The sequence below is a fragment of the Pelodiscus sinensis genome, chromosome 4 (assembly GCF_052426305.1).
Source record: "Pelodiscus sinensis isolate ZL-2025 chromosome 4, ASM5242630v1, whole genome shotgun sequence".
Taxonomy (NCBI): domain Eukaryota; kingdom Metazoa; phylum Chordata; order Testudines; family Trionychidae; genus Pelodiscus; species Pelodiscus sinensis.
In genome coordinates this window covers 103,897,407-103,906,137 of record NC_143055.1, presented here as the reverse complement: position 1 = coordinate 103,906,137, position 8,731 = coordinate 103,897,407, and positions in this window count along the sequence as shown.

Sequence of the window (8,731 nt, the reverse complement as noted above, 5' to 3'; positions counted from 1 at the left end):
TTATATTGATTTAATTAGGGCCAAAATGGCACCTTTAAATTTTGGCTTTTCAAACTGACAATGATTGGCTGAAGCCCTGGAGCTAAATTCTGATCTTAGATACCAAGACTGAATTAGGGATGTAAATGGTTAACCAGTTAACTGGTAAGCTTCACCCTTAATGGGTGAGGCTTACTGGTTCCTGTTAATCCGTAGGGTTTGGAGCCGCTTTCCACCCACCTGGGCCCTCTCTTTCCTTCCCCATGGTGGGGGTAGGGCCTCAGCAGAGAGGGCGGGGCTGTAAGTGGGGTTGGGAACTTGCCTCTCCCAGCCTCAGCTGCCCAACTGCTCATGCTGCAGAGCCTGCAGTGCGTATAACTCACAGGATTTTTAGCGGTTACACAGTTACATTTTTTAATTACTTTTTACATTCCTAGTCTGAATCCCTGTACCATGAAGTATAAATCTGGAGCAAATCCATTGACATAACAGAGGGGGAAAAGGTTTGGTCCACTACTCTAAGGTGACTTTAAAATGCCTGTTATGCAATACAGCTTATACTTGTTGTATAAAAGGTGGTCATTGTTTGGATATATGATTTAACTACTGGTGCCCTTAAGATTTCAGTTTCACTGACAACAGATCAAAATTCCTAAAAATTGTTGCCTTCTAGTATTTTTCATGGATTCAAAGAGTTTAAGGCCAGTAAGGGCCATTAGGTCATTTGTCTGACTTCCAATGTGTCACAGATATTTCACCTATTTACTCTTGTAACGAGACCAATAACTTGTGTTTGGCTAAAGCATGATTTTCAGGGAGGCATTCAGTGCTGGTAAGAGACGGACAATCTACTGCTTTCCTTAGTAGTACATCCCAGTGTTACTTCACTGTTAAAAAACCGTGCCTCATTTTTAACTGAAATTTGTCTGGCTTCAGCTTTCAGCTATTGGTTCTTGTTATACTGTTCTATTTTAGATTAAAGAGCCCTTTAATACCCAGGTTTTTTACCCATCAGAGTATTTATACAGATGTAATTCAGCCACCTCTCAATCTTGTCTATTTGATAAAATAAGTAGTCTGGGTTCTTTACATCGCTCACTGTAAGGCATTTACTCCAATTCTCAAATATTGTTTCTGGCTCTTGACTGCCCCCTCTCATTTTCAGTTTTTTCAGCATCTTCTTTAAGCTGTTGAGATCAGAACTGGATGCAGTTTTCCAGTACAGAATTCCAAGCCTGAGGTTAAGTCTGTATTGGTATCACTAACATCGTATACAGAGATTTTTTTAAAAAAAAAAATCACCTCCCTCTTCTACCCATTACACCCACTTTAATACGTCCTAGCATCATACTGGGAAAACAAAATTGCTTTCCCACTGACTCCTAATTCCTTTCCTAGATATAGTATCCTGGACTATAAATAAGGAGTTCATTATATTTTCCTAGATGCGTAACTTAGGGTTTGGATATATTAAAATATATTTTAGTTGAATGGGCCCAGCTTACCATTGTTCTTTATGAGTGCTCTATTCTCATCATTATTTACCATTCTGCCAGTCTGTGTGTCATCTATTTTTTAATTTACTTCTTAATTACTGTTAAGAAAGTTGCTTTTCCTGGTGCCCCATCTCCACTGTGGGCAGACACTATTTCTCAAATGTAAGTATATGAATACAATTGTTTGAGAAGTTGTGCTTAAATCTCTCTTGTGGTTGTACTTTGTTGTTGGAGCCAGTTTTCATATTCCTTTTTATAGCACACTGCACTAGCAAATTTGAAAGATATGAATAAGAAAGAGAACCAAATAACTTGTCCCCCAAAAGGGTGGGGGATGCACCAGCAGCCTGTAGAGGAACCCACTTGTATTTAGCTATCCTTTATAGATTTTTGCTCTATCAAACCAATTAGGGTACACCTACACTGCAGTAAAACACCCTGGCTGACCTGCCAGTTGATTCAAGCTGTCTAGGCTCAGTCCGTGGTGCTACAAAATTATAGTATAGATGTTTTGGCTTAGAGTGGAGCCTTGCCCCTGAGACCTCATGGAGAGAGGGGAAGGTCCCAGAGCTCATGCATGAATTTATGTAGGTGAGACTTCACTAGTAATAAGATGAGCTGAATTGCTTTCTCAAGGGGATGGAAAGCTCAAGGCCTCTGTACAAGCTGGACCGGTTAGGTCAAATTGCTTCCAGCTCCAATGTTAGCCAAGAGTGACACATGCTAGTATGGGCTGGAGGAAGAAAGACTGACGGTAAATCCAAATAGTGTTCTCCCAAACAAGTGAAGGGATTTTATCCAGTGTTTATGTTCATTAGTTACAACAGACAAGTGGCCCACTCAGACACTCTCATTGAGAGCACACCACTTACAGCAAAAGTTGAATGCAACGAGTAAACATTATGTGTGACAGTTGCCAACCACCCTCTCTAAATCTGCATGTTTGGAGGGATGAGACAAACCAGGAGGAAGTATTCTGATCATGCCTGGCATATTTATGTTGTACTGAAGTGTCCCAACCATTCAGTCACAGATTCATAAACATTAGAGATGGAAAAGTCCTGTCTCCTGCCAATTCAGTATTGGCAGAACATTCCTGATTTACTAGCCTCAACCAGATGACAAGTCCCTTTCGCAGCAGCTTTCTAGCTTTCAGTATTTCATATTGTTCTGCATTGTAGTGAAAACAAAATTGTATGAGAAATTGGTGTGCTCTATTTTGATGTGTCATCACTCTTTGGGTGGCTAGGGCACTGGACTGAGGGGGGTAGGAGGCTAAGGTTAAAGTGACTGCTCTGCCTAATTCAGAACAGAGTTTATCAACCCTCATCACTGCAAATCAGAGAAGAGATTTGAACTTGCATCTTCCACATCCAAGGCTGCTGCTTTGATCACCTAGTTTTAAAGTCAGAATATTTCCATCACTCATCTCAAAAGCTCTGCTGGTCAGAGTTCTGTGGAGCCAAAGTATTTCAGCTTCAATTAGACAGCCTATTATGGTAATAACGTTTCAGTCGGCTCTATAACTTACAGAACGTGGAGGGGTTAGTTCACCCACCATCCAAGTACTGCAGTCTTTGAACTGAAAGGCAGAAGATTTTTAAATCAATAGTTCTAAAGAGTTGCTTAGGCAGGGGAGGGAAGATGTTATTGGGGCTTGTCTACAAGGGGAAATTGACTGACATCCTGACAATGGAAAAAGCCATTCTGGTAAAAAAAACTCCTGTGTGGACACTGTTCTTCAATAAGAGTGACTATTCTAACAACTTTTCTGCTTCCAGAATGAAATCACTTTTATTCTAGAGTGTCCACACAGGTCTGTTCTACCAGAATAGTTATAGTGGAATATCTTTTTCCACAATAGCTATACTTGTCAATTCCCCCATGTAGACAAGTCCTAAATACCTTATTTTATAGTCTCGCTTCAATTTTCCATCATCATTTCACTAGATAATTTGCTTAACAAAGTAGAGACACGGAGAAAATCCCATATATATATATATATATAAAATGCATGCATAGCCAAATAGCAGTGTTTATCATCTGTATTTTACAATCACAAGCATGGTAACTAAAAAAAAAAAGTCAAAATCTCTCTCAGATGAACTGTATGCACCCAATAAACAGACTCATAATATAACTATATATTTCCCTCCCCCCTCAAATTTGAATTTAGTTAAATATTTAGAACTTAAATTGATGGGCACTTTTTATCAATTAATATGGAAACTATCATGGTAGTACTGAGTACATACATTTTCTCACAAGAAAAATCAGTTTTCTGTTTCAGAGATTCTCATTGCTCCACAACCATAAAAATCTCAGTCTTCCCAACCATCATTAGCTCCCAAGCTACCTTCTGAAGACATCAGACAATAATAACAATATCATCCAGCTTCTGTAGATTGCTTTTCATTAGTAGAGCTCAACGTGCTTTTAGAAAGGAGGTCAGAATCACTGTCCTCATTTTATATATGAGGAAACTGAGGAATAGAGAAGAAAATGACTTGCCCAAAGCAGAGCTGCCAATTTTGGTTGGATGTATTTCTGGAGGTTTCATCATATGATATAATCTTCAACGGAAGATTAGCCTTTAATTCCTGGGGGCTCCACGACAATCCTAGAGCTTTGGCAACCCAAGCCCAAAGTGTTCTAACAGGCCAGAGGCAGAGCCACGAGGTAGTCTGAGGCTCAGTAGAGTGCCCTGTCCACTAGGCAGGATTACAGAAGAGCTACTCCACTTCTCTGTGTGGTAGCTGAACTCTTTTCTTGCAGATCCATCCTAAAGTCTGGAAGACCTTATCTTAGAAAGTGGACACCTTCCATTCACTTCTCAGGACACACCTAAGGTAGCAAGTACAAATATGCAGTACAGTCCTCTTTATCCTCACACTCAGCAAGAGAAATCTGTGTAATATGTTCTGGACACATGCAGAAGTCAGTTTTCAGAGGTTTGTAACTTGGTCACACCCAAAGCAATTTTCACAAGGCTATTCAAAGGAAATTTTCCTCAGCGAGGGCTATTTCTATTCCTTTTTTTTCTTTTTACCTCTGCCCGTTTGTGCTGAAAATGTGTTCAACAACACTCAAAAGAATTTTATTTTTTAAACAATGGAAGTTGTATACCTCTCCCTTCCAAATGGTCAATTTGTTTCTCCATTCAGAATAAAATGTCACTCGGACACAAACTTATCTTGGAAAATCTTCCCATCAAAAAAGCTTTTCTAAAGGTGTAGGCAACTGAAATCAGGAGGTAGGAATAGAAACAGCTTAAGCTAAGGCAGTTGCTACCCCCATGAGTACAAAACAGCTTCATCAAGGTGACTTGTCTGTGAAAGGAAAAGCAGGTTATGAAGAAACATGCACTTGATTTCAGTGGCTCACTTAGCAGGTTAGCAATAACTGCTTCCAAAAGGCTTGAGTAATTGGGCTCCAGGGCTACATTAGGCCTTGGGACATAAATTAAGAGGCAGGCAAAATGCGTGATTACAGAAGACTCTGACAATGCAAAAAAAGCTTCCTGAGGTTGCTTGTGAAATCCAGGTTTAGCATCTGTATCATCTCTCCCTAACCCTCACAAAATTGATTTGAAACAAAACAAGAGAGCATATATCACAGAGGCATTGGGGAATTCATGTGGGCAGGTTTATATTTTTCTACATCTCTCATAGCTGCTTAGTTTTTGAGAATGTTAATGGTTTCAAACGTCTCTCTGCTTTCTGATTATTTTCTTTCCTTGATTTTCAACTCCTACCCTTTCCTTTGGCACAATTATTGGGAGGTTGCCAAAAGGATGAATTTTGACAGTCTCAGCTGTTTTTCTTTAATGAATACTGGTTGCAATAAAACAGAAAACCTTTTCTTGTTTTGTAAGTTATGAATGCAAATGAGGATGTGGGTGCTGTGCCATTGGAATGGAAAGAACAAATTGTTCTTTCATTTCAAAACCCAGAAGAAAGTTTCTATTATAGATTAGGCAGTATGTCTATGTGCAAAAAAGTAAAATTGTCTATGTAATTACAGAACCCACAGCACACAAGCTATAAAACAATATTTGTCTGAAATTCCATTTGATTGACTGTCTTGTAAATGTACTATGTATCCTTCCTGGACATTGCAGAACATGAAGAACTATGTGCCAGCAGAAGTTTTTCCTCTTACCAGATAGATTTCTATGTCAATGCACTTCATTCATTCATACTCCATATGCCTTTGTGTGAATGAACATACTAAGATGTAAGCCATCCAAGAGATCTGGGGCCACACATTTCATTGGATCAGTGTTGGGATTGAAGGTTTTATTCTTTTTTATATTTGTATTTTAGGTTTAGTAATACAGGCAGTCCCCGGGTTACATGAATCCGACTTACATCGGATCCCTACTTACAAACGGGGTGAGGCAACCCCGCACTAGCTGCTTCCCGCCAGCAGACCAGGGAGACGCGAAGCTAGCGCTCCCCCTCCCCCAGCAGACCAGAGAGATACAGAGCGGCTTTTCTCAGCAGACACCTCATCTTGAGAATAAAGGACTGAGGGAAGTGAGATGTGGGAGAATAAAACTGAGCTCTGGAGAAATGTTTGGCTAGAGTTTCCCCTACAATATGTACCAGTTCCGACTTACATACAAAGTCAACTTAAGAACAAACCTACAGTCCCTATCTTGTACGTAACCCGGGGACTGCCTGTATAGTAATGCAAGGTAACATATTAACACACATTAAATATTTTATCAAATTAAATCCTTTAGTTAAGTATATATCTCCTATATTTCCTTGTTCTAAAGTATAGTGAGTAAAGAGAAAGAGTTTTGGTATTATGTCTGTGTTAATGAGACTAGAGGAATATTGAAGGCTAAGGCCTTAATTGTTTGATTCACAATGCCTTTTTGCTTTGCTCAATGCAGATACTGATGTTATGCTTTTCCTCGAGAGTCCTTGTAAAAGATTGTTTGTGTGTGAAAGTGGTATGTATGTGTCGAGATAAAGGTGCAAAAGTTATTGCTCAGAACCAGATGGCCAAAGAAGGAGGGGTGAGCGTGGGTGAAAACTAGACTGGCATCAAAGAAGGACCACCTAGAACCATTGATGTGTACCCCTACTCACAGGATGATTGGAATATTGGGCATATTGACGGCCTTAAAGCGGAGCGAGCAGCCTTGAAAGACGATTGATTACATGATGAGCTTTGGAAATGTTTTGGGAACACTGACATCAAAAAGATAACACTCCAGTCACAGACTGACACAGCAGAATCCATAGACTTCAACAGAGAAAAGGATTATAAAAGCAGGGTGCCTTGCTATGGAACTTGGGGTTCATCTTGCCACCAACTCCAGAGGAGCATCAGATCATGCGACCGACAAAGGCCCTGCTGTCCCTCTGTGATCAATCTAACTGGTCACTAGATTGATACAGACTCTGGACTGATAACTATAACATCATCTGGTGGGACTGTGTGTGTACATGGTGCTTGAGTGTGAATGATTGAAAAGTATATGCAACTATTGTATTCTCAATAAATGTGGTGTTCTGCCTTTTCCCCTATAAAAGATCTTGTGTGCTTCAGTTAAGCATAACATCAATAACATGAAGAGCAAGAAATACACTGTTCAAGATGCATCAGGAGGATTGATGTGACAGTAATGTTTTCAAAGGAGCAGAGACAGTTTCAAGAGATTCAGGGGACTCTACCAGGTGGAAGGAAAGAAAAGGCACAATAGAAGAACTAATAGCGTAAGTTAACTAGTACAAAGCAAGGAGAGAGAAAGATGGGCCAGTGGGTTCCACAAACAGACAGGAACAATCTAGAATGTAAATGGCTGTTAGGTCATAGCTGATTATACTGTTTGTAGTGTTGAGGGCATTATAAAAAACTCAGGAGGGAACCCAGAGCCAAAGAAAATTCTTCTATTCAAGACTGGGACTACGTCTAGACTACATGCCTCTGTCGCCAAAGGCATGTAGATGAGGCTACCAGGCATAGGAAAATGAAGCGGCGATTTAAATAATCGCCGCTTCATTTAAATTTACGTGGCTGCTGCGCTGAGCTGATAAGCTGTTTGTCGTCTCAGCGCGGTTGTCTGGACGCGCGGGTGTCAACATTAAAGGCATTTGTCGACCACCTAGGTATGCCTCCTGGAATGAGGTTTACCAGGATGGTCGACAAATGCCTTTGATGTCGACACCCGCGCGTCCAGACTACCGCGCTGAGACAACAAACAGCTGATCGGCTCAGCGCGGCAGCCATGTAAATTTAAATGAAGCGGCGATTATTTAAATCGCCGCTTCATTTTCCTATGCCTGGTAGCCTCATCTACATGCCTCTGGCGACAGAGGCATGTAGTCTAGACGTAGCCTGGGTTAGGCTAACAACGGCCTGGCTGATGAAGCCTTAACCCAGGGCTCCAGCTTTCTCCAATATTTAACAGTGTAATATCTCAGTGAGTAGAAGATCTTATATTTTCTCATTTAGTTGATCATAAAGTTTGTCATTTTACAGCCTATTGTTACTTAAACCCAACTCCATTCTCTTATTTAGCTTTGGTTGTCTACATGAGACCCACAGCTTTCAAATAAAACCAAATAGATTATTTTATTAGCAAAAAGGAGGCTACAAATTCTTGTACAGCAAAGACCTGCAGGTTTAATTATTTGGAGATATATCTCAATTCTCCCAGGAGTATTTTCTTTTACTTTTATTACATTCCATAAACCACTTGCTTCATACTTACTGTAATTACAATACAAAATTGCCCTTTTTATGGTTTTTAATATTTGTAATAATTTCCCAAGGTAAAATACCCTTTTAAGTAAATAATAGCAGTTATCATTAATGACCTAAAGTTAGAATGGAGTTGGAATGGGAATCATGCACCACGGGAATGCTCCTGTTTAATATACATTAATTTATTTTCTACAGAACTGCATTTCAGTACCACCACCTCTGCAAACCCTGAGATTTTCCTTACATGACACCTGCAGCTGTAGTTTCAGGAAACAGTCTTAATAAAGAGTCAAATAAATACTTCACAATTTCCTACTGACACTTCCTCTACACTTAGGGTGGTCCCTTTACCAAACGGATAGAATCACAGAGTTCTGCTTACATTTCACTATATCAATCAGCACTAACCAAATTGGATTCTCAATATTGTGTGTGTGTGTTTATCTGTGAGAAACCTGGGTATCTCACTGAAACATAGTGGCTGTAAATTCTTATGCACAGGTCTTAGGCACCACTGTTGCTGATTCACGTAT